At 44.7% G+C, this 27368-nt stretch overlaps 1 long non-coding RNA gene across 2 annotated transcripts; it reads left to right on the forward strand.

The window, feature by feature from the left end:
• The first annotated feature begins 767 nt into the window (after window positions 1-767).
• Window positions 768-27368, forward strand: LOC116529396. Of its 2 annotated transcripts, none has more exons than XR_004259486.1 (3): window positions 768-920; window positions 2428-2608; window positions 26802-27368. It is a non-coding gene; the product is annotated as an uncharacterized LOC116529396 (long non-coding RNA). The 2 variants fall into 2 exon arrangements; XR_004259485.1 differs by lacking the exon at window positions 26802-27368 and adding an exon at window positions 19135-19317.

The following is a 27368-nucleotide window of genomic DNA, read 5'->3' on the forward strand; positions in this document are numbered from 1 at the left end:
TCCAAATAAGAGCACCCAGGTCCCAGCACACACCCTGAACACGAAGAGGAGATACCAACACCCCAACAGGGTCCATTTGGATCGGCTTCCAATCCAGACCCAGAACATCCTGATTCTATGCCTACAATGGATTCAGATGTGGGGCCCACACCGGGAATGGCTCAGGAGGCCTCCCTCCTTCCCATCCAGCTTCATTGAGGCTTATCCAGAGAGGTCTTCCAAGTTCCAAGACTTTTTCTTCAGAAATGCTTGATCATAGATCGGGATGACTGTGACTGGGGAAGGGGGCAGGAGGCCAGGCCTGTTCCCTTTGGGGGTAAGGGGAGGGGGATCCAGTTTGCAGGGCTGGGGTGGGAGAGGGCAGGCGAGGTGTGCGCCCCGACCCCTTCCACCAGGCGCGGGAGCTGGGGCGGAAGCTGTGCACCCTCGGAGGCCCTGCGCTCCCGGCACCGAGGGCCCCTAAACAGCCCGCGGGGCGCTGGGCGCGGGGCCAGGAAATCCGGCGCCGGCCCTTGAAGCGCACCCGGGCCGGGCGGGGGCGGGCTGGGCGCTGGCACCACGGCCGCCTGCAGAGCAACGTGACTGCGCGGGCTCGGGTCCCCACCGGGACAAGGCGGCCTCTGTGCCGACCCAGCTGATTCCTCTCCGGCTGCAAATCCCTTCCGGCTGACAGCCCTGCCGGCTGGGACCAGGCGTGGGAACGGGGAGCGGGGCTGGGGGCAAGGTGGGCGCGGAGGAGGGGAGCCCATTGGCAGGAGGCCCCCCGGGAGGCCACCTGCTCTGTACATCCAGGGTGGCAAGGGCTACCGTTGCGGACAGGGAAGCCGAGGCCAGGAGAGGTCGAATCTAGTTCAAGTCGCTCAACCTGTTTCTTGGTTAAAGCCAGAGTTCTGAATTAACTCTGTATTTGTTGTTGAGAGGTAGGTGGTATTATTACCATCAATTTATAAATAAGGGACTCTGAGGCTCAGAGTTGAAGCCGCCTGCCCAACGTCCTAAGACAAGAAGGGAGTGAGGCTGGGACTGGAGTCCAGGACTGCCCACTCCAAACATGGGGGCCAGGCCGTCCCAGCAAACCCCTGACCCCAGGTACTCACTGGACACACAGCCGGAGGCTCGGCATGGGCCTAAGTCACAGGGTCCCCCTGCTCAAGGCCTTGTGTCTGGTTGGCTCAGTGTGGTCGGCCCGGGGGATGAGTTGCGTTAATCTCCTGGAGGACAGAAGTGGGGCTGAAGGAGGGAGATGGGGTGAGGGTGGAGGTGCCAGGTGGCTGGACAGAGGACTGGAGGGCAATGCGTCTGGGAAATGACTTTCAAGAAACCCCTCTGCCCTCCGCATGCAGCTGGGGACGAAGCTGGAACCCCAGAGGCTAGAGATAGAGCCATGAGGTGGGCTGGGGAACCATCCAGCATCCAGCAACCAGCCTCACCCTGGCCTCCGGGGAACACGATGGGTCCGATGAATTCTGCGGAATTAAAAAATGGGGACTTCTCAGCAGGGAAAGAGCTCAGCTGGTTCCCGGACTGTCTGGCTTCTGTCCTGACTCCCACAACTGGGGCAGCTTGGGACTTTTTTCCATTCCTTGCCCAAGATTTGACCTAGACAAGGAGTGTGGGGGCTCAAGGGAGGAGGGAGGATGGCAGGGGCATGGGGGCGACTGCTGAGTGGGCACGTGACTGCCCGCTATGCGTGTGCCTGTGTCTGCACAAGATGAATATCTTTGTGATGCTTTTACACACATGTGCCTCTGAGAATGGTCGTGGTGGCTCTGGCGGGGTGGGTGTATTGTATCTGTGGGTGCTGTTCATGTCTGAGCACTTTGACCCTGTCAGGATCTGCGTTATCTCTCTGGGTCTGTGTGTTTGTGGCTAAACCTGTATCTGTGAGTCTTTGTGTGTGTCTGTTTCCGCCCCCAACAGAGCCCTGAATGCCATTTTGCTGCCTGAATGTGCAGAGGAATGTGGGGGGGACATGGGAGAGGGGAGCACATGTCCTGGGCTGCTGGCCTGTTGGTTATGGAAATCTACTGAGGCCTCCTGGAGCTGGGCAGCCCAGGCCAGGCCCAGAGCCAGGCTCTGCAGATTTTGCCCTTCCAGGCTCCTCCCATCCCTTCTCTGCAGGGCTGGGGACCTGCTGAGATGGGTTCTTGGTGGAGCAGAGAGCACTGCCTCCCTCCCACCACTCCCCAGATGGTTTGCCAGGCCTGGTGGGGGGGAGGGGAGTGAGGGGATGAGATTAGTTTCCTCTGAAGTCCTTCCCAGCCCTGACATTCTCTCCATTCTGTGACTGTTAAAGGGATTTAAAAAGGCAACTTTACCACCATTTTGGGGGATTGTGAAAGCAGTGGGGTCTCGGACTGTCAGAGCAAGAAGGGCTCCTAAAGATGATCTAGTCTCACCCCCTCTATCTTACGGATGAGGGCACAGGCCCACAGTGAGGGGTCCAGATCTCCCAGTCACCTTTTGGAAGGGCAAGAACCATGTCATCAGGCCTGCCGTCTCCCCATCGCCACGGGCTCGTCCCCCATCATACTGCGTGACCTACCCTGCACAGAGGAAGAGGCTTTTGAGAAGGCCTTGGAGGATGGGAGCATTTCAACACATGGAGGTGGGGTTGAGGCTCTGGGTGGCAAGAAGACACTGGTGAAGGTGTGAAAGTGGGCAGCTGAAGGGTGCAGTCAGGATGGAGCGTGGGAAGGCACCAAGTGAACACACTGGGTCCTAGGACTGAAACAGTGTGTCTGAGCTGTATGTGAGGGTCCTCGCAAGCAGGTGTGGACTTTATCCTACAGGTGAGTCTGGTAAGAGGTAAAATTGCCATGTAGCCGAGTGGTTTAGGGCACATGAGCTGCAGTTGAATCAGATTACCTTGTATTCCAATCCCAGCTCTAAGACTTTGGTAACTGTGTAACTACCCAGCCCTGAGCAGGTTACTTAAACTCTCCATAACTCACTTTTCTCATCATTGGAATGAAGGGAGTAGACCAGGCCCGGTGGCTTGCATCTATAATCCCAGCACTTTGGGAGGCCAAGACAGGACAATAGCTTGAGTTCAGGAGTTTGAGATCAGCCTGGACAAAATAGTGAGACCCTGTCTTTATTAAGAAAAAAAAAAAAAAAATGGAGGTAATGATGGTATTTCACTCCCATGGTTGTCATGAGAAAGAAATGAGAATATAGGCAAAGCCCTCAATGCCCGATCCTGGCCAGTGCTCAGTAATAGCTGTGATGCACCTGGCAGTGAGGTCTGTATTTAAGGCTAGTCCGGAGGGACAGAGAGAAGGCAGGGATACCGGGAGGAGTCCACAAGAATCATGTTGATGAGATGCCATGATGAGGTCCACGACACTGTCCCCTGGGTTAACTGGCTGGAGTCCTCAGCAGGGCTGCAGGAAGGTGGGCAGAACCCCTCACTGAGCGGTCTTGAGTTTGTCCCTGGGTGAACAGCACCTGAAAAACCATTTTCAGAGGAGGATTGGTGGAATGGGGAGGGAACTGGGGAGAGAAGATTCTCAGCTTCTGACAGCAGGAGGGTAGCGGGGTAGGGCCCAGGAGAGAGATTAGGGAAGTGTAGGTTGCTTACTGCTTGTGGTGCTGGAGGCTGCTGGTTTGGGAGAGGTCATGCACAAAGCGAAGAGAGAGGAAAGGGGCTCCCACAACCCAGGGAACCCCTTCTGAGCCAGAGCCTTGGGAGAAGCAGCAGCCACAGGGGCTGAGGAAACTGAGGCAAGCTGCGGTCAGAGAAGGTGAGGGAAGAGTGTGCTTCAAGGAGGGAGCAGTGAAGAGACCCCCGTCAGGGGAAACAGCAGGACAAGGAGGTCGAGGTGGAGGAAAAGGAGCACAGAGGCAGTCGGCTTTGGCATTGAAGAGGCCACCTGTGTAGAATCCGATTTGCAGAAGAGGGAACAGAACCCAAGCTGTGGCTAGGTGAGGGATTAATTAAAGGGATGGGGAAGTGGAGGCAGAGGCAGGTGTTCTGTGACTGCTCAGAAGCTTGGCTGAGGAGAAGGGGAATGACTTGTGGCAGCCAGACAGGGGAGGTTTGGAGCCTTCCGGGGACAGGGTGACGGGTGATATTCTCATATTTCCGGTGGAGAAACTGAGGCTCAGGGGTTAAGAAGCTTGTGCAAAGTCATGATAAATTATTGAGGGAGGGCAGCTCAAGCTCTCTGACTCTTAATGTAGTAATTTCCTAAATGGACAATTGAAATAGTATAATACACACACACACACACACACACACACACACACACACACACACGGATATTAGTTCTGATCACAGAAGTAAAACATGTTCATGGGAGAAATCTAGAAACAGATGCAATAGTGTAAGGGAAAAACACATAAATCACCTGTAATTCTGCCACACAGAGATAAGCATTTTTACCATTGTGTGTCATGACTTTCTACTGTTTTCCTCTGCCAGTATACATAAATACACACTGGGATCATGTTGTACAAACTGTTTTATAAATCCCTTGCTTCATTTAGCAACATAGCATAAATGCTTTTCCATAAGAATAAATATCCCTTGAGAATTATTTTTTTCTCTTTTAGCTCATAGTCTAGGCAGGAAGATAAGACTCACAGATGGGATCCTGCAGTAAGCAGTTGAGCACAATTAATGAGGTGGCGGGAAAGTGCCTGGATCCCTGGACTGGGAGCACAGTGAGCTGGCTCTTTGGCTCCTGACTTGGCCACTGATTAGTTATGTGGCTTTTAGCACTCATAGCATATTTGGGCCTTAGAACCCCAAGTATCTCCAAAGGGTTATCAATGAGTCTCTGAAGGCCAGCTGTCATCATGGCAAAAGGGTTGAAGGAGAGTCTCAGAAAATGAAACCATGCCGGGCGCGGTGGCTTATGCCCATAATCTCAGCACTTTGGGAGGCTGAGGCAAGTGGATCACCTGAGGTCAGGAGTTCAAGACCAGCCTGGCCAACCCGGTGAAACCCCGTCTCTAAAATACAAAAATTAGCTGGGCATGGTGGACCATGCCTGTAGTCTCAGCTACTTGGGAGGCCGAGGCAAGAGAATCACTTGAAACCAGGAGGCGGAGGTTGCAATGAGTCAAGATCACACCACAGCACTCCAGCCTGGGCAACAGAATGAAACTCTGTCTCAAAAAAACCCAACAACAACAACAAAAAGAAAATGAAACCACATTATCATCGTGATTCTGTGGGTCAATTTCTTCATCAGAAACTTGGGAAGCGTATTTACCTATCCTGCCTGCCAGAATTGGTGATAATCAAATCAGATTATTTATTTATTTATTTATTTTTTAGACTGAGTCTCACTCTGTCACCCAGGCTGGAGTGCAGTGGCACGATCTCAGCTCACTGCAGCCTCTGTCTCTGGGGTTCCAGCGATTCTCCTGCCTCAGCCTGCCGAGTAGCTGGGATTACAGGTGAATTCCCGACCTCAGGTGATCCACCTGCCTTGGCCTCCCAAAGTGCTAGGATTACCGATGTGAGCCACCATGCCCGCCTTAGGTTAATTATTATGATGCCTACAAACAACTAATATTTGGATAATGTTTTGCTGTTTACCCACATTATCTCACTTAATCATTCCAACAATCCTGTGGGCTAGGTAGTGTTTTTGTACTCTATTTTTCTGGATAAGGAAACCATGGCTTGGAGAGGTGGGGTCACTTGTTCAAGGTCAAAGATAGTGGTAGAGTTGGGGTTGAAGCCTAGTCTCCTTGTTACTAAAGCCATGAATCTTTGCACTATGCCACTGTGATGTGTTCTGCAGGCCTGCAGAGGAGAGGGACATGGAAAAGAGGAAAATTTAAAAAAGTAGAATGCCAAGCTGCTTCATCCTTGGTTTAGCTGTTGTTGTCCCAGGTACCAATATCTGTGGGGAGTTGCCACCCCCTGGTGTTCCGTGTGTGATATTTCCTGGAAGGGAGGAGAGCCAGCAATCTGCCTGCCCCAGTAGAGAAGTCGGGTGGGATGAGCTCAGAATAATCCCAGCTTGTCCTTTTAGAGTCAGGGCGGGGGTGGGGGAGCGGTGGTCGGTGCATATTTCACCCAACAGTTCTGAGTAGAAGCTTGGTATATTTCAGGCCCCACTTGCTCCTTATCCTCACTAGGGTGCCCTTGCGCAGGGTTAGCAGCCAACTGACAATATTTTATTTCTGACTCAAGTGCTAGGTTAGAAGGGTGTTACATCATAATTATTTTCTAAACTCTACATTAATGTTTCATATGCACTTCTGTATCTGGGATACAACTCAATAGAAAAACATGGGATTTTTAGCAATGCTTAGGGAATAATTTTTACTCTGGGCTGAAAAATTTGTCACTGGCATAGCATCAAATGGCAGAGTGGCACAGCCAGCACCTGAAGATGTGTACTTTAAAGCAGGCTTTCACCTGTTACCTCATTTTACAGTACCATAGCCTTCCGAGGAAGGTATTTATTTTCATTTTACACATGAGAAGATAGACTCAAGATTCCCCCCACCCCCTCTACCCAACTGGTTGAAGTCAGGGAACTTTCCAAGACCCCACACTGCCCCCTTGTGGCAGTCCTCATGGCTGACTCAGTAAATAGGCCATAGTGGCATGCCCAAATGAGATCGATGTTGCCTCCAAAATCTAATATGTTGGGCTTCTTTCTTTGTGATGGGAGATGCCAGATGCAACAACTATCCTTAATCTTGCAAGAGATATTTTCGTGTTCACCTTATAAAGGATACTTTGATGTACTAGAGACCATTGGAAGCAAAAAATTTCACTAAGGTGGTAGGTTCCTCGGGTTTGGTTTGGGATTTGTTTCCTATCATCTGTTACATACCTGTCTTACCAGCGTGCCTAGGGTATCAAGTAGTACTCACCCTGTCCAATCAATATGATTTTATCAGTGTAGTAGGCCAGCATGATCTCCCATGAAACGGTGAAATGATTAGGTCATAGCAGGCTAGATTTTGATAGAGGGCTGGAGAGTTGATATAGCTTTGAGCGAAAAAAGTGAAGGTGTAAGGCCGGACGCGGTGGCTCAAGCCTGTAATCCCAGCACTTTGGGAGACCGAGGCGGGTGCATCACGAGGTCAAGAGATCAAGACCATCTTGGTCAACATGGTGAAACTCCATCTCTACTAAAAATACAAAAAGTTAGCTGGGCATGGTGGTGCGTGCCTGTAGTTCCAGCTACTCAGGAGGCTGAGGCAGGAGAATTGCCTGAACCCAGGAGGCGGAGGTTGCAGTGAGCCGAGATCGCGCCATTGCACTCCAGCCTGGGTAACAAGAGCGAAACTCCGTCTCTAAAAAAAAAAAAATCAGTGTAGAAAAAAGTGAAGGTGTATTGCTAACTCCACGAGGTTCTGCTTTAAGTCCCCACTGACTGGCATTCCTAGCTCTCTGTCTTTGGATATGTTGTTTTATAGTATACCAAGGAAGTTTTGACCTTTCTCCTTAATGTAATGTAGGCCACCTTTAAGTCCAAGTTTCAGTTAGCCAGCCCAGTAAGCTGCTACAGCCACTCTCAGTTTCTTGAGATAACATATCTGTGTCAATGAATTCAGTGCAATAAAAAATTACAGTTTTCTTTCTCAGGTATAACACTCTTGGAATCCACTTCGATAAATATTTCCCAGCCTCGCAAAACGTATACTGACAAAAACTTGTGATTCTTTGGGTGTTTTTGATATCTATTCTTTTTTTTTTTTTTTTTTTTTTTTTTTGAGACAGAGTCTTGCTTTGTCACTCAGGCTGCAGTCCAGTGGCATGATCTTGGCTCACTATAACCTCTGTCTCCCGGGTTCAGGCAGTTCTCCTGCCTCCAAGTAGCTAGGATTACAGGTGCCCGCCATACAAATACAAAACACCCGGCTAATTTTTGTATTTTTAGTAGAGATGGAGTTTTGCCATGGTGGCCAGGCTGGTCTCAAACTCCTGACCTCAGGTGATCTGCTTGCCTTGGCCTCCCAAAGTGCTGGGAATACAGGTGTGAGCCAATGCGCCTGGCCCCTGTTCTTTCTTAATTTGTGTAAATTTAAGGTTGTATAAGTGTAGTTTTATTACATGGATAGTTTGACTCGTGGTAACATCTGGGCTTTTAGTGTATCCATCACCCAAATAGTGTACATTGTACCCATTAAGTAATTTCTCATCCCCCACCCTCCTCCCACCCCTCCATCCAATGTCTATCATTCCACACTCTATGCCCATGTGCACACATTATTTAGCTCCCACTTATAAGTGAGAACATGTGGTATTCAACTGTTTCAGAGTTGTTTCACTTAGGATAATAGCTTCTAGTTCTATCTATTTTACTGCAATAGGCATGATTTCATTCTTTTTTATGGCTGCACAGTATTCCATTGTGTATATATGCCACATTTCCCTTTTTTTTTTTTTTTTTTAAAAAAAAAGACAGGGTTTCACCATGTTGGTCAGTCTGGTCTTGAACTCCCGACCTCAGGTGATCCGCCCGCCTTGGCCTCCAAAGTGCTTGGATTACAGGCGTGAGCCGCCACGCCCGGCTGCCACATTTTCTTTATTCAATCATCCATTTGGCTCCTATTCTGAGTCACACTTTGTAGTCCTGTAGTCCTTCTCTTTCTCTTTGGATCTATTGCAATTTGAGTATTATTATGTGTCTGGAAGCAATGATAGATCATGTGCATGGATTTTGAAAACCGTCAGGATGCTTCTTCAAGGTGACTACCTCTAGCAAGATAACTACAGAATCCTCAGGAAAGGGGCAGCTAACACCTTCAGATGAGAGGAAGGGCTGCTTATTATGGCAAAGAGGACTAGACTATCATTTGGGGGTTCAAGAGAGTTTAAATCTACCCAAATACCTCTATTACAGTTCTCAGAATCTGTCTTTTTCTATCAACAATATAACTTCACATTTAAAAAGCAAGGCTGTGAATCTAATTTATATGTAATTTGGTCAACCACAGGAACAGATTCTGGTTTTCAGAAATCTAGGCTTTGCACTACAAAAAATAAAGGATTCCCTCAAGCTGGTCATGTTTTCTGGATTCCTACTTATGTAGCCAGCTGAGAATTTAAAGCTCCGACCTTGCCATTTTATTTTTCCAACATGCTCAGAGGAAGCCAGCCCTTCCCACAGTCTTTGTATTCCTTATTTCTATCATAATGTTCTTTTTTAAATCTTTTTTTTTTTTTTTTTAAGACAGAGTCTTGCTCTGTCACCCAGGCTGGCGTGTAGTGGCGTGATCTCAGCTCACTGCAACCTCTGCCTCTTGGGTTCAAGTAATTCTCTACCTCAGCTTCCCAAATAGTTGGGTTTACAGGCATGTGCCACCATGCCTAGCTAATTTTTGTATTTTTTTAGTAGAGACAGGGTTTCACCATTTTGGCCAGGCTGGTCTTGAACTCCTGACCTTGTGATCCACACTCCCGGCCTCCCAAAGTGCTGGGATTACAGGCATAAGCCACCACGCCCGGCCTTTAAATCTATTTTTTTATCCCTCCTTTTTTTTGCCAACCAAGAAACAGCACTGAGATTTCTATGATAATGTTCTATTACTATAGCTACTTAGTATTAAGTAGTTTATTAAGGTAATTTTACACAGTATTTTAAATAATATAAGCAAACCATCATGTGAAGTCAGGTGTGAAATTTTTCTCTTGTGGCATCATGTCAGAGCTCAAAAATTTCTAGACTTTAGAAGACTTTGGATTAAGCTGCTTATTACTAGCCTTGTCATTGATAGGCCCTTAATTATAGCCAGTTATAGGTAATAATTTAAGTAACGGCATTAATGTTGCTTGTCATGGACTAGCAGTGTCCCCTTTTCCAATATGGATATGACAGCCACATATCATAAGAGGACATGAACAGATCTGAGTGATGCCAGGGGTGGGTTTTGTCAAACCCAGTTTAGCTGCGTCCTGAGATGTGCTCACGTCGCCTGCAACAGTGCCCCACCTTTTGTTCAATGGAGATCCCTGTCCCCGCCCCTCCCCCACTCTCCGTGCCTCATTTCCTAACACCACCAGGGTGTGTTTCAGGGTGTAGCATTCAGTCCAAACTGTTGGTAAGCTGGTCTCCACGACCACGTAGCTGCCTGGGCCTTCGTGTGAAATTCAGGGTTGCACCGTCATGTATTTGCTTTCTTTTCTCCCTGCTTCACTTCTCTTTCCCCCTCACTCTTGCCCTGGGATCGTATTTTCCAAGAAAGATTTAACATGTAAACTTTGCCTCAGGTTCTCTTTTATAAGGGACCTGGGCTAAGACAGAACTCTAGAAGGGCAGTGACTGGCCCCAAAGCGGGTACTTTTTGTTTTGCTCGGTTTTGTTTTTGTTTGTTGTTGTTGTTGAAAGCAACAGAAATAGCTTAAGATAAAAAGGAGAGAATTTTTTTTTTTTTTTTTTTAGGGGAACGTAATTCAAAGAATCAAAGAAAAGACTGAATGAATCTATAGATAAGATGGGAACCAGAGAAAATCTGCTCATCTATGTAACAGAACCAATGGACGGTGTTAGTGGTGTGGGTTGAACACCCCTACTCTGAAAATCCAAAATCTAAAATGCTCCAAAGCCTGAAACTTTTTGAGCTCCCGCATGTAGAAATTTCACACCTGACTTCATGTGATGGTTTGTATATATTATGTAAAATATTGTATACAATTACATTCAGGCTATGTGTATATAGTATATATGAAACATAAACAAATTTCATGCTTAGACTTGGGTCCTATTCAAAAGATATCCCATTATGTATATACAAATATGCCAAAATCTGCAAAAAAAATCCAAATCCAAAAACTGAGATACTTCTGGTCTTAAGCATTCAGATAAGGAGGAATATTCAACCGGTAGTTTTAAAAGATGTCCACAAATCTTTCTATCTTCAAGCGGTGGAACCTAGTTCCCTATAGGTGAGTGTGAACTGTAGCTGGTGACTGATTCCTACTGAATAACACGTGCTGGAAATGAGAGCGTGAGACTTCGGAGGCTAGGCCACAGAAAACATTGTGGCTTCCACCTTCCTCTGCCTTTGATCACCTGTTGCTGCCATGTCATGGAGACAGTAAGGCAGCCCCGGGGGAGGTCTAGGTGGTGAGGAACCGAGTCCTGCCACCAGCCACATGAGTGGACCAAGTGAGTCAGTCCTCTTGCCTCAGTCAAGCTGGGACTGCAGATGACTGTGGCTTGGCCGACAGCTTTAGTACAATCTCATAAGAGACCCTGGGCCAGAACTAGCAGCTAAGAACTCCAGAATTCATGACCTACAGAAACTGTGAGGTAATGAATATGTGTTATTTTCAGCCACTGAGTTTTAGGGTAATCTATTTTGCAGCAGTGAATAACTAACACAGTAACATTAAGGTATCCTCAATGGTTATTGATCTTTGTGTCACCATTATTAGTATTATTATTATTTTTGAGATGGAGTCTTGCTCTGTCACATAGGCTGGAGTGCAGTGGCACAATCTTGGCTCACCGCAACCTCTGCCTCCCAGATTCAAGTGATTCTCCTGCTTCAGCTACCCGAGTAGCTGGGATTAGGCATCCACCACCACGCCCAGCTAATTTTTGTGTTTTTAGTAGAGGTGGGGTTTCACCATGTCGGTCAGGCTGGTCTCGCACTCCAGACCTCAGGTGATCCGCCCACCTCGGCCTCCCAAAGTGCTGGGATTACAGGCGTGAGCCACTGTGCCTGGCTGTGTGACCATTATTATCCCCATCTGCAACTAAGGATGATAACAGTACCTTACTTAGACAGCTGCGTATAAGGATATAAAACACTCAAGAGAGTGCCTAGGACAGAGTGAGAAGCCAGTAGATGTTAGTTGTAGTGATAGTACTGCTGCTGCTACTCCTACTAACATCTATTAACTTCTCACTCTGTAATCCCAAGATTCAAATTCTCAGGAAAGAGAATATGATTAACTTCTCTTGGGCCATATGACTTCCTCTTGGGTAAGGGAGGAGGCAGTTTGATAAGCAATCCCAGCAAGTCTGTATTTCCTCAAAGGAAATTAAGATGCTATTGTGAGATTAAGAAAGAGTAGTTGCAAGACAGACAAAAGGAACACCCACTACATAGGGTGTATATACTTTTAAGGCTTTTTAAATATAAACCCAAATTGCTTTCCCAAAATAGATCCATCTACACTCCCACCAATAGCCACAAAAACAGCCTTCTCTCTTCATCTTTGCCAACTTTGCTATTATCTTGAAGAAAACACAAAGAGCCAGATTAATGAATGGAAAATAACATCTTATTGTTTAAGTCTGTGTATGAGTCCAAAGAAATTCTGGCTGGGCCTGGTGGCTCACGCCTGTAATCCCAGCACTTTGGGAGGCTGAGGTGGGTGGATCACTTGAGGTCAGGAGTTTGAGACCAACCTGGCCAACATGGTGAAACCCCATCTCTAATAAAAATACAAAAAGCTGGGCGTGGTGGGATGTGCCTGTAATCCCAGCTACTTGGGAGGCCAAGGCAGGAGAATTGCTTGAACCCGGGAGGTGGAGGTTGCAGTGAATGGAGATCATGCCAGTACACTCTAGCCTGTGTGACAGAGCGAAACTCCATCTCAAAAAGAAAGAAAGAAAGAAATGCCTGATCCATGTTGTTGGCGCCCCCTGCCAAAAAAAAGAGAAATGCCTAAGACTAGGTAATTTGTAAAGAAATGAGGTATAGGCCCGGCATGGTGCCTCACACCTATAATCCCAGCACTTTGGGAGGCCAAGGTGGGTGGACTACCTGAGCTCAGGAGTTCGAGACCAGGCTGACCAACATGGTGAAATCCTATTTCTTCTAAAAATACAAAATTAGCTGAGTGTGGTGGTGGGCGCCTGTAATCCCAGTTACTCTGGAGGCTGAGGCAGGAGAACTGCTTGAACCTGGGAGGCAGAGGTTGCAGTGAGCTGAGATTGCACCATCGCACTCCAGCCTGAGCAATGAGAGCGAAACTCTGTCTCAGAAAATAAATAAATAAATAAATAAATAAATAAAGTTTAATTGGCTCATAATTCTGCAGGCTGTACAGGAAGCATAGTGGCTTCTGCTTCTGGGGAGACCTCAGGGAACTTATTACACAATCATGGCAGAAGGTGAAGGGGAAGCAGGTATGTCTTACATGACTGGAGCAGGAGGAAGAGAGAGAGGGAGCATGTGCCACACACTTTTAAACAACCAGATCTCATGAGAACTCTCTCAGGAGAACAGTACTAGGAAGATGGTGCTAAACCATTAATAAGAAACCACCCCCATGCTCCAATCACCTCCCACCAGGCCCCACCTACAACACTAGGGATTACAATTCATCAAGAGATTTGGGCGGAGCCACACACCCAAACCATGTCAGTCTGCAGTTCTTTACTTGTGAAGTTGGACATGTTTCCATTGGTCATCTGTATATCACGTATCACGAATTACAGGAATTGAGACTCTCAAGATAGAGAAGCTGAATAGTACTGGAGACAGTGGTGAGCAATGAATCCTACAAAGCACACAGCTGAAATTCAATGAATGATGAAGATATGTCTGAGAATCTTTAGTACTAAGTGTGAAGAATTCTTGAAACAGAAGAGACATGTAAGTAGGCAAAACCGATTAACAGACTGTATTCTTGGAAATTATCTTGCTACATTGTGATTTTACTATTAGATAAAAATTGGTAAAAAATATTTATAGCCAGATACAAGAATGAACGTAACTGGACAAAACCTGAAATAGAAGCAAATTGTCTCTACATGAAAGTGAAATATAGCACTGATATCTGGAAATGTTGTTATGAACAACTTGACCTCTAAAAGTTAACTTATCTTAGATTACCAGTGTCAATATTTAATATAGAAGGCTTATGCATGCAATAAAACTTTGGAATTCTCCTACTGAAAGTAGACATTCCTCTGGTTATTAGAAATAAATCCAGATGTCTGCAAATTTAAGTAGTCTGGGTTTTGTTGTCTGTTCTGCTGCAACTTGGACTGAAAGCATTGTCTTTTACCTTAAGTTTTTCATAATGTTAGGCTTACAGAAAAGTTGCAACAAAGCTAGAATAATACAAAAACCCAATGAGCACTTTACACATCTGTGTGTGTGTGTGTGTGTATGTGTGTGTGTGTGTCTGTTGGGGGGGGTGTGTGTGTGTATGTACTTTTTCTGAATTTTCAAGAGTAAGTTGCAGAAATGAGGCTCCTTTACTCCTAAATATTTCAGTGTATATATAGAACCCAAATAAGAACATTATCTTAATAACCTCAATAAAATGATCAAAACTAGGAAATTAACATCAATACCTACTATTTTGTAATCTACAGACCTTGTTCAGGTATCTCCAGTTGTTCTAACAGAGTTCTTTATAGCAAAAGAAGATTTTTATTCAAGTATTGATTCCAGTTGCCATGTCTCTTTAGCATTTTTTTTTTTTTTTTGAGATGGAGTCTGACTTTGTTGCCCAGGCTGGAGTACAGTGGCACAATCTCTGCTCACTGCAACCTCTGCCTCCCAGGTTCGAGCAATTCTCCTCCCTCAGCCTCTTGAGTAGCTGGGATTACAGGCTCGAGCCACTACACCTGGCTAATTTTTGTATTTTTAGTAGAGACAGGGTTGGCCAGGCTGGTCTTAAACTCCTGACCTCATGATCCAACCGCCTCGGCCTCCCAAAGTGCTGGGATTACAGGCGTGAGCCACTGCACCTGGACTGATCTTTTTTTTTTTTTTTTTTCATAAAACATTTGATGTGTTTGAAGGCGCTAGTACCTTAACTTCTATTGCTGCTGTAACAAATTACTGCAAAGTTAATGGCTTAAAATGACACTAATTATCTTATAGTTCTGGAGGTGTAAAGTCTGAAGTGAGTCTCAGTGGGCTCATATCAGGTGCTGGCAGGGCTATGCTCCTCCCGAAGGCTCTAGAGGAGAATCCATTCCTGTCTTCTAGAGGCCACCCCCTTTCCTTGACTCAAGTCTCCCATTTTCAAAGCCAGCAACTTTATACTGCCATCTGTCTGGTTCTCTCTCTTTTGTCTTTGTCTTCCACTTATTTGGACTCTTGTGATTACATTATGTGCTCCCTCAGGATAATCCAGGGTATGCTCCGCATCTCACAATCAGCCAACTGGCAACTTGCATTCCATTTGCAATCCCTGTTCCCGTTTGCCATGTAATCTAATATATTCATGGGTTCCGAGGATCAGGACATGGACATCTTCTGCCCACCACCACAAGCCACTTTATTTTTAGAATGTTGTTTAATTTTGGCTTATCTGATGCTTCCTGATGATTCGATTCAGATTATGCAGTTTTGGAAGAAATATCAGATTTTTTTTAGCCAATTGATCTTATATATGGACACTTTCCTTAACTCTTGTATGGGTTTTAGTGTCTTGATTATTTTGGATTTTCTGTGTATGCTCGTATCATCTGTGAATATTAATAACAGGTTTTTTTCTTCCCATTTTAACACTTATAATTTTTCTTGTTGTATTGGCCAAGACCCCTAGCATTGTGGTATCCAGCTGGGATACCAGGCATGTTTTTCCTTGTTCTTGATCTTACTGGAATGCATCTAAAATTCTATGCTAAGTCTGTATAATGTGCTGTAGGATTTTTTTCTTATAGCTTTTTATCAAATTAAGACAAATCCCTTCTATTTCTAACTTTGCGAAATATTTTTTCATTGAAAGATGTTGAACTTTGTAGGAGTCATCCCTTGCCCTCTGAAGCACATGTGTCTTACCAAGGCCTTCAGAGTTCTTGCCACTTCCTGCTCACTAGGTCCAGTTAACATGACATCATCAAAGTGGTGTTCTGTGGGGCGGTCAAACAGTTCAAGACCCTTTTATTCTATTATGATGGAGAGAAGAATTACCATAGCCCTGAAGAAATGTGAATTTTGTGACTGTAAACATGAAACCTGCAAATGCATGATGATATCTGTCCTATGTTAAGGCAAACTTCTATGGATCCTCCTAAACAAAACAAAATATTCAAACACCTTTAGACTTTCCTTACCAAAAAACTCATCTTTCACACTTCATAGCTCTACGTACCCAAAGCATGTCTTACTTTCTTCACATATGGAGTTATTTTCCTTTTCCTTTTTAATTTTTTTAAAATTTATTTTTCATTTTTTTTCTTTTTTTTAAGATGGGGTTTCACCATGATGGCCAGGCTGGTCTTGAACTCCTGACCTCAGGTGATCCACCCACCTCGGCCTCCCAAAGTGCTAGGATTACAGGCGTGAGCCACCGCGCCCAGTCAGTTTTTCATTTTTTCGCTCTTGTTGCCCAGGCTGGAGTGCAACAGTGTAATCATGGCTCACCGAAATTTCCACCTCCCAGGTTCAAGCAATTCTCCCGTCTCAGCCTCCTGAGTTGCTGGGACTACAGGCATGCACAACTATGCCCAGCTAACTTTGTATTTTTAGTAGATATGAGGTTTCACAATGTTGGCTAGGCTGGTCTCAAACTCCTGACCTCAGGTGATCCACCTGCCTTGGCCTTTCAAAGCGCTAGGATTACAGGTGTAATCACTGCGCCTGGCCTTCCTTTTTAATGTTAGTTCCCATATATTGATTAGAATTTTTGGCCGGGCGCGGTGGCTCAAGCCTGTAATCCCAGCACTTTGGGAGGCCGAGGCAGGTGGATCACGAGGTCAAGAGATCGAGACCATCCTGGTCAATATGGTGAAACCCCGTCTCTACTAAAACTACAAAAAAAATTGGCTGGGCATGGTGGCGCGTGCCTGTAATCCCAGCTACCCAGGAGGCTGAGGCAGGAGAATTGCCTGAACCCAGGAGACGGAGGTTGCAGTGAGCCGAGATCGCGCCATTGCACTCCAGCCTGGGTAACAAGAGCGAAAACTCCGTCTCAAAAAAAAAAAAAAAAAGAATTTTTACAAATTCTTAGAAATCTTAATTTTCAATAAAAACTAGCAAGCATTGTAAACTGTCTTATCATTTTATAATTTCTGGAAACGTGCTTCCTCATAGGACGGTTTTTTCATATTTGCTAACAGATCCAAATATATTTAGTCTTTTTATAAAAATTTAAAAGCCAAAAATAAAATTAAACTTATGTCCAGTAATTTATGTTTTAGTATTTTATGTTAATTGGAAATAACCTAGTTATTCAGTGAATATCTATCATTTAATTTAAGCTACCAAAACCCTAAGGGTGCAGTTAATAAAGAGATTTAGCGAACATTTTTTAAGCAGACATACTATAAAACATAATTGTTGTTAAAAAGTTCATTTATAAACTTTATCCAAGTTATAGCTATTCAGATCACTTGTTTTTAACAATTATGCCTAGAATACTCATGAAAGTTAAATGAAACATTAGACAAAGCTAGCCATCATCTCAGGTTATTTTCCCATTAACCCTTTATACATCATGTGCATATCAGGCAGTCATTGCTAAAGCAGGAACCCTAAAGTAAAACACATGGATATTTCATTGATAATCCAGAAGACACAGCTGTTTTTATTAAATGAATAATATTAAACTAGTCTTATTTGCCAATGATTTTTCCACGTCAGGTAAACTTGACAAGCATTTTGGGTTAGTTCCTATATTTCTAGCAGTTTTAGGTATGCTCATTTATCTCTAAATCAAATCAGATAATGCCTTTTACTAGTATTAATAGAAAAGACTTTTAAGATATTTCATTTGCTCAATTTTTAAATAGCCAAAAATCACGCCCACAAGAAAGAAAGTAGACAGATGGGGCAGAGCATATAGTTAGCAGGGGCCCAAAAGGAGGGGTTTAGTTGACTGAGGAGTTTTCATGGGAGAAGCAGGATCCAACAGAGAGAGCAGAAACCTCCCCGTACCCCCCCATCCCCACCAAAATTACAAGCTTCCAAGTAAGCTGACTTATGATGATAGAGCTCTTAAAAAATCCTTTTAAAATATCTTACAATCAGGTTTCAGCTGGGACAAACAGCAAATATTCCTGGCAATATTAAATTCCTCTCCCCCACCCCCACCCCATGAGTATATTTCAGCTTAGGAGAGAAGGCCAAACACACTAGACATGCCTATCATGCTGCAAACATACAAACAATCCAAACGAACTTTTGCAAGTGTCTCTTTCCTAAGCTAAATGAATGAACTGTAAAAAGAATTTATGGTGGGCTTAAAGGATTTGAACTTTGTTGTGATTTTAGATTTTTAATCTTGTTAAGGGAGTCCCTAATGCTAGCTGTTATACTCTTTTATGTCTTAAAAAAAATAAGTAAGTTACTCAAGGTCTTTGACTTCTGTGAAGAGTCTTTTAAAAAAAGAGGCAATGAAAACGTTTGAAATCTTTTCAGGAGCTTCTGTACCTCAGTAAGTACCCCTGGTGAGTCTAATTTGGGAGCCGCCTTTTTGTTTGTTTGTTTTGTTTTGAGACAGCATCTCGCTCAGCCTCCAGGCGCCAGGCTGGAGTGCAGTGGGGCCATCTTGGCTCACTGTAACCTCTGCCTCCCAGGTTCAAGCAATTCTCCTGCCTCAGCCTCTGGAGTAGCTCGGACTACAGGCACACGCCACCACACCCAGCCAATTTTTGTATTTTTACTAGAGATGGGGTTTCACCATGTTGGCCAGAATGGTCTCGATCTCTTGACCTCATGATCTGCCTGCCTCAGCCTCCCAAAGTGTTAGGATTACAGGCATGAGCCATCGCACCCGGCCGGGAGACTTCATTTTTAAATGCCCTTCTTAAAGTGCAATGTTGTTCCTATGGAATGTTCCACGTAATGGTCATTGTAATTTTAAATTTTCTTTGGCATAATTTGCCCATCAGTTAAAAAATATGCAAGATAATGGACCATCATGTTTGAACATGTGGCCGGCTGGAATCTCTGAAGGAGCACTATTTTTGCATACCATTTTGTTTCTTATTAATCTCTCAAGAGCAAAAAGAAAAACCATACAAATATACTAGCTGCAAACGGTGCAACCTACATTTCTGTATTACCATGTATTAGCTACAAATGGGACACAAACAACATTTCTGTTTGGTTATTTGTTGGGGTGCTTCTAACCGTTTTGTTTGGTGCCTGCACATGCAGCTGCAATAACCTGTGTGCCTCCAATAGACAGAAAGTCAAAATAGCGTTGACTCATGCCTGTTAGCATGCTATTTTGTTCTTGGAAGATGTTCAGAAACAAGAGAAATCTAGCTTGCCAACATTTAAAATTAGGTGGGCAGAAACCCAAAGAGTACTCACCAGTTGGATGATGTCCCTGAGGCCGTTATAAAACCGAATCCTGAATACAGTCAGAGCTCAGCCAGAAGGAGTGAGTCCAAAATCTATGAGGAGACGGACAGAAACAAAAAGGTGGCTCATGAAAGGGAGGAGCCCAGGGAGCCCAGGTGGGTACCGCACTCTATTCCTGGGGCCACCAGTCTTTCCAAGGTGAGCTCGCTTCACTCTCACCTCTGACACCAGTTGTCGACCTATAATGAGTGACAAAGAGACCAATTCTCCAAAGCAAAGAGTTTATTGGAAATAGCAAAGGGATTGCAATCTGGAATACACATGCTATAGCAACCATATGCATATCTGGGGAGGCTGGGGTGAAAGGAAACTTTTTTTTTTTTTTTGAGATGAAGTCTCACTCTGTTGCCCAGGCTGGAGTGCAATGGGGTGATCTTGGCTCACTGCAACCTCTGCCTCCCAGATTCAAGTGATTCTCCTGCCTCAGCCTCCTGAACAGCTGGATTACAGGTGCCCAGCACCACCCCTGGCTAATTTTTGTACTTTTAGTAGAGACGGGGTTTCACCATGTTGGTCAGGCTGGTCTCAAACTCCTGACCTTGTGATTTGCCCACCTTGGCCTCCCAAAGTGCTGGGATTACAGGCGTGAGCCACTGCACCCGGCCCAGGAAACTTTTAAAGACAAAACAAGAAGTCCACATAAGGTCTTTTGTAAGCATAGTTTACAGGGGCTTGTTGCAGGAGCTGGCATCAATTCATTGGTGAAGACACTTGTTGCTAGATAAATGTCCTTGTGTGGCCAGGCGTGGTGGCTCACACCTATTATCCCAGCACTGTGGGAGGCCGAGGCGGGCAGATCACGAGGTCAGGAGTTCAAGTCCAGCCTGACCAACATGATGAAACCCCGTCTCTACTAAAAATACAACAATTAGCTAGGCGTGGTGGTGCATGCCTGTAATCCCAGATACTCAGGAGGCCGAGGCAGGAAAATCACTTGAACCTGGGAGGTGACGGCTGTTGTGAGCCAAGATCCCACCATTGCACTCCAGCCTGGGCGACAGAGCAAGACCAGGTCTCAAAAAAAGAAAAAAATTGAAATCTTAGATTTAATTACATGCAACAGTACATACGGGGCATTTAAAATATACCTGCTACATAGTGTATGCAAAAAATTTTAGCTGTTATTGTTGCATCATTTTAGTTGTGTTTCTGGAGGAGGGGGAAGAGAACTTCCATTTTTTTGTGTGTTAGTCAAGTATGGGAAAAATAGGGTTGGGGAAGACCTGTTAAAACCACTGCAGCTTTGTAATCACAGCAACAACAAATGCAAAAATGATCCTAATGAAAAAAACTCACATACTTTAAAAAAAGTTAAACCCCTAATGAGAAGTAACTGTGAATTTAGGACTTTAGCTTAAAAGATGAAGGTAGCTTGACGAAGAGGATGTAAAGAAGGGATCTAAGTGCTGATTTATGGAGCTAAGTATAAAATGCACGAATACCAGGGGAAACTTCCCATCAGTTACTTCCATGACAAAGCTGTTTTGGGGAAACATTTCTGCTTTTTCTCATCAGGAAGTTTGTTTGTATATACGATAGCTAGCTGCATGGGTAGTAGGTTGTGTTTAGCAAATACTTACAATTTGAAACCACAGATCATAAGCTTCCTGAGGAATGTTCCTGAGTGTGACTCACGGAGGGGTTGGCATTTGGTTTAGCGTTTGCAAATGAGATATTCTTAGGAACTCTGATATTGATTGAGGATTCGGAGGTGATCAGAGGTGAGTTCATTGCAGCAAAGAATATTGTTGCGTAGGTTAATTTTCTCTCTTTTTTCTTCTTATATGTGGGCACTTATTTATTGATTTGTAGCCTGTTCTTGCTATATGATTATTTATTATGATTCCTGCTGTCTACTAATTAATCTTCATTAATTCTATTATTCTTCACTATTAATCATTAATTATTCTTCACTATTAATTAATTGTCATTAATTCTTCCTTATTTTCCAATCCTCATTCTCCAGCCTTTTATTATTTCTGTTAACCCCAATTACTTCCCTTATTGCTTAAAAAAAGAGCTCTTTTGTATCAAGAGCCCTGATACAATTATTGCTGGTATATATAGCAAAACTATTGACTTCTATATGTTATTTTATTTTACTTTTTTGAGACAGGGTCTCACTCTGTCACCCAGACTGGAGTACAGTGGTGCAACCATGGCTCACGGAAGTCTCGACCTCGTGGACTCAAGCAATCTTCCTGCCTCGGCCTCCCAAAGTGCCAGGATTATAGCTGTGAGCCACCATGACAGGCTTTATATGTTATTTTTATATCAGGCCATCTCACTAAACACTCAGTTTCAATGCTTGTCTTGAATTTTGAATGTTAATTTTAATAGTTTTCTCAATTGATTACCCTGCCTCAGAATTTCTGACTATTCAGATTATCTGCAAACAATCTATAAATAAGAGAGAATTTGTCTCCTATTTTTTTTTTTTTTTTTTTTTTTTTGAGACGGAGTTTCGCTCTCGTTACCCAGGCTGGAGTGCAATGGCACGATCTCGGCTCACCGCAACCTCCGCCTCCTGGGTTCAGGCAATTCCCCTGCCTCAGCCTCCTGAGTAGCTGGGATTACAGGCACGCACCACCATGCCCAGCTTATTTTTTGTATTTTTAGTAGAGACGGGGTTTCACCATGTTGACCAGGATGGTCTCGATCTCTTGACCTCGTGATCCACCCGCCTCGGCCTCCCAAAGTGCTGGGATTACAGGCTTGAGCCACCGCGCCCGGCCCTTGTCTCCTATTTTTAAAAATTTGTGCCTCTTGCTGCTTGCTGCTGATTTATCGCATTGGGTAGGACGTCCAAAAATACTGAAATAGAGCAGTGATAGAATGATATTTGCTGTAGTTTTTAGTTCTGGGTACATACAAGGCTTACTTATATTTCTAGGTGACTAAGCGTTTTTAAAAGAAGTCAGTGATGAATTTTATGGAATGTCTTTTCAGCAACAATTAAGTTGGTCATGGTTTTTCTCTTTTCCTAAGGTTAAACCATCCTAACATTTCAGTGTTGATAGTAGTGGTAATCACAGCTTTGCTATCTGACATTTATTAAGTGTTATTATGCCATTCAGTAATCTTAGCTCTTTATGCTCAACTTACCATCATAACTCTTTTTTTTTTTTATGGTGAAAAGATATACATATATTTAGAATTAGCCAGCTGGACTCAGTTTAGATGATCCCAATTTTGTTGGCAACATCCAAACCATCGTAATCAGGAGCCAGTCGAACATATGCCTTCTTCTCTCCATCAGGCTGAATCAGGGTGTTGACCTTGGCCACATCAATGTCCTAGAGCTTCTTCACAGCCTGTTTGATCTGGTGCTTGTTGGCTTTAACATCCACAATGAACACAAGTGTGTTGTTGTCTTCTGTCTTCTTCGTGGCAGACTCAGTGGTCAGCGGAAACTTGATGATAGCATAGTGGTCCAGTTTGTTTCTCCTGGGGGCGCTCTTCCGAGGATATTTGGGCTGCCTCCGGAGTCGCAGTGTCCTGGGCCACCGGAAGGTGGGTGACGTGCGGATCTTCTTTTTTTTTGTGGCTGTGGACACCTTTCAACACTGCCAACACTGCCTTCTTGGCCTTTAAAGGCTTCGCTTTGGCTTCGGCTTTAGGAGGGGCAGGAGCTTCCTTCTTCGCTTTCGGTGCCATCTTGTGAAAAGGGTCCACCATCATAACTCTTTCATGGAATCTTTGGGTGTTGCTGTTCTGGCCGGAAACCTCTGTGACCTGTGGCACCTTTGCCCAAATTTTGCTTTGGCTGCTGGGCTGATTCTGCCCACCTGGTCTGGCAGGCTGCACTTGGCTCATGTTACCAGCCTGGATCCCATGCCTGCCAAAGGCAAGCCAGGCCTGGAGTGGTGAGGGGTGTGTGAGCGTGAGGTCTGGCCACTGTGCACAGACATGCCAGCTGCTGCCATGGGGCAGGCAGATCCAAGTGCCAGCACGGGAGCCAGCTCTCTGTGAGGCTGTGGCAGGACCAGGCACATGGTCAGCAGCTTCCCCAGCTGGCACTGTGGAATGCAATAGTGTCCAAAAGCTTGGAGGTGCAAGGTACCACAGGACCACAAAGAGGGAGTCACAGCTCTGGCTCAGAGAACTCCCAGGTCTGGGCTCGCCGAGGGGCTGCAGCTCTTCTCTCCTTCTCTTTGCCCGCAATGTGGCAAGCAAGGGGCATATTTCAGCCCTGTTTGTTAACAGCTCTTTTAGCTCTGCCATTTGATCAGTCCTGAGTTCTTGTCCTACAACCGGGAAGAATGAGGTAGGCAGACAAGTGGACAGTGAGCAAGTTGAAGAAAAGGTTTATGGGGGTAGCTCCTTTCTGCAGCTGGGGCGTCCCAGTGAATGTTCAGCTCCTAGCAGAGGAGACCCTGGAGTGGGAAGCTCCTCTCTGCAAGCAGGACATCCTGTCATCTCCGCGGCTCTCAGCAGAGAGAAGGCCTTAGAGTGGGCTGCTCCTCTCTGCAGGCAGACCCTCTCAGAGCTCTTTTCTGGGGTAGCTCCTTTCTGCAGCTGGTCTGCTCATCCTCTGCTCAACTGTGACTGAGCCTAGGGCTTTTATGGGGCTCAGAGGGAAGGAAGTGCCTGCCGATTGGTCCATGGGTGGCCATGAGCGGCCAGGAAAAGGCACCACAAGTTCCCACTCCAGTCTGTGGGACTGGCAGCCCAGTCCCCAGCCTTCATGACTGTCCTGGCCTGAAGGTGGGGCCTCAGCAGGGACCCACCCATTTCACCATCTTCTGTCTGCCTCCTGTGCCATTCATGGCTCCTGGGCTTGCCCCAAATTTGCTTGGAGATCAGAGCTGGCACTGACAGCAGGGAGAAGCCAGGCAGCAGGAGCAGGAGCTTCCAAGCCTACAAGGGCAGGGATACACTCCTGGGCACCCCAAAGTGCAGGGATGCCTGAGTCAGCAGATGCAGTTTATGTGGCTGCAGCTGAGTAGAGGTGGAGGGGGGCAGGGCTCCTGCTTGCTCCATGGAGCTGGAGACCTGGGTCTGTAGCTATGGTTTGGATAGCTGCAGCTGCACCAGAGAGTACAGGGAGGCTGGGATCTGCACCCAAAACTTGGGTGGCTGCAGCCCAGCCCAGGAAGGCAGGGCTCCTGCCTCCTCCGTGGAGTGGGAAGCCCAGGTCTGCAGTGTGCTTTGGGGGTGGCTACAGCTGTGTCCAGTAGGACAGAGATCCTGCCTGCTCCATGCAGCAGGAGGCCCGGGTCTGCAGCCCGTGTTTGGGGGGCTGCAGTGGCATCTGGTAAGCCCCCACCCCAACTAGGAAGTGGAGAGGCTTCCATTGTGCCCCCGTTTCCTCAGGCTCCATGGAGCATGCAGCCCAGTGGCACCTCCCTGCTGCACCCCAAGTGATGGCAAAGGCAGGCCGTCTGGAGTACCTCTGCCATCCACCCTACGAGATAGCTACTACTCTATTATTACCATGTTGTTTTATGAATGGGGAAAATGAGGTACTGAAAAATGTAAAAACTTGTCTCTAAGTTACTTAGCCACTTTTTGGGCATAAAATTATTATTCATTTAGAACTCTGCTGATTTTAATTTTCCTGCTTTTTTTTCCAGAGATTTTACAACTATATTCATAAGTGAAATTAGTCTACAATTTTCTGTTTTGGTGTGCTGCCATCTAGTTTTAATACAAAGATTATGGTTTTCTCAAAGCATTAGTTTGGAAATGTTCTTCCTTTTTCTGTGCTTTGCTATTTCCCATTTCATTTTTAAAATTAGCTGCTATTATATTTAATAATAGCAACCATTTACTGAGCACTTACTTGAGTTAGGCACTATGTAAAACCCTCCTCAATTTGTTTCAATGTGTTCCTCACAATTGAAAAACATATCTATTTCTCATTTATAAGATGTATTAGTTCATTCTCATGCTGCTATAAGGAACTGCCCAAGAATAGGTAATTTATAAGGAAAAGAGGTTTAATTGACTCACAGTTCCACATGGCTAGGAAGGCCTCAGGAAACTAACAACCGTGGTGGAAGGCACCTCTTCACAGTGTGGCAGGAGAGAGAATGAGTGCAAGTAGGGGAAATGCCAGATGCTTATAAAACCATCAGATCTCATGAAACTCACTCATTATCACGAGAACAGCATGGGGGGCTGCCCCTATGATCCAATTACCTCCACCTGGTCCCACCCTTGACAAGTGGGGATTATTTCAATTCAAGGTGAGATTTGGGTGGGGACACGAGCCAAATCATATGATAAGATTTTTTTTTAAAGTTTTTTTGTCCAAGGTTCCACAGCTAATATGGATAGATAGGGTACGAATGTAGGCTCTCTCACTTTAGAGCTTGGGTGTATTCTTAACTTCTGTCCTGTAGTGTCTTCCCTCTACCTCCCTGTACAATAAAGGTCCCACAAGATAGCCTACATTCCTGTTTTATTCATTTCATGATCACTCTGCTTCAGCTCTTTTCTTTGCACGGCCTATATGTTGAAGTTCCCTCAGTTCTAGTGTTACGAATCTTTGCCAGAAATTAGAAATACTTTGTTGTCCATATCCTTTGACTCAGAATTTCACTTACAGATTAAAACTAAAGAAAATCACACAAGCAATAACGTTTTTCTATATAAAAGGAGATGTACTCCATCATTGTTTTTAAAGGAAAAATTAGAAGCAATCTATGTGCCCGTTGATAGGTGATTGTTGAAAATAAGATGTCTTTTCAAAGACAGTATCTATCACTTACTCATCTGTTATCATGTCAGCCATTCTGAAAATTCTTTTTATACATTATCTAATTTTAGCAGCAATTATGGTAGATGTTATAATCTCCCTTTCTCAGTTAATGGAACTAAGTAAGGCTGACAGAGATGAAATGATTTGCTCAAGGTCCTGCTGCCAGTACATGTGGATTCAGGATTTGACCATGACTGCCTGATACCAAAGGAGATGCTCATAGCTACTTCATTTAATACATGTACTAGAATACCAGGAAGCAAATAAAAATAATAATATAGACCTAAATTTCATATATAGAGATATCCATTGTGTGTTGTGAGCAAAAGCAGGTGATTAAATAGCATATACAGAATGAAGCTGTATGAATACTGTCTTCTGCATCTTTTACATTATTAACAGAAAAAAATACCTCACTATTTTATTTTTGAAAAAAAGAAAAACCTAAGTTTTCGGATCTCACATGTGCAGACACTATGGTAAATAATCATTAAAAACAAAACTAGGGCGGGTGTGGTGGCTCACGCCTGTAATCCCAGTACTTTGGGAGGCCAAAGTGGGTGGATCACGAGGCCAAGAGTTGGAGACCAGTCTGGCCAACATGATGAAACCCCATCTCTACTAAAAATACAAAAATTATCCAGGCATGGTGACACATGCCTGTAATCCCACCTACTCCAGAGGCTGAGGAAAGACAATTGCTTGAACCTAGGAGGGGGTGGTTTCAGTGAGCCTAGATCGTGCCACTGCACTCCAGCCTGGGTGACAAAGCAAGACTCCATCTCAAACAAACAACCAACCAAAACTAAACTCTTGGTACATTTTAATCCTAATCCTAATTATAATGACATGAAATAACTACATTCTCTCTTCATTCTTTTAGGTTTGAGATCAGAAGGGAGAAGGAAGACAACAATGCAAAAGGGGATGTTTTTGAGAAGTGTTGCTTGATGATGCATTTTAGGTTTCACCATGTTGGTCAGACTGGTCTCGAACTCCTGACCTCAGGTAATCCACCTGCCTCAGCCTCCCAAAGTGCTGGGATTACAGGCATGAGCCACCACACCTGGCCAATTAGGCCTCAGTGTGCAGACATTAATCAGTGGTTTTAATGTCAACATTTTACCTTTATTTATTTTCTTCCTAACCTATATGTCATTATTGGCATTGTTTTATTGCTGTATACATTTTGCACTCCAGATGACATTATTATTTCTGTTTTTACATAGCTGATAATCATTTTCATTTACCTACATGTTTACCATTTAAATTTTCCTTTATTCTTTCTTCTCTCTCTGACCATTCATCTGGGACCATTTTTTCTGCCTGAAGAAAATCCTTCAGGCAGAAATTTCCTTTAGTGTGGGTCTACTAGAAACAAAATCTTTCAGTTTTTGTTTGAAAATATCTTTAACTTTATTCTTTTTTTTTTTTTTTTTTTTTGAGACAG

This window comes from Sapajus apella, unplaced genomic scaffold (genome assembly GCF_009761245.1).
Source record: "Sapajus apella isolate SASKATOON/1434 unplaced genomic scaffold, GSC_monkey_1.0 scaffold62, whole genome shotgun sequence".
In the NCBI taxonomy this organism is placed as follows: Eukaryota; Metazoa; Chordata; class Mammalia; order Primates; family Cebidae; genus Sapajus; species Sapajus apella.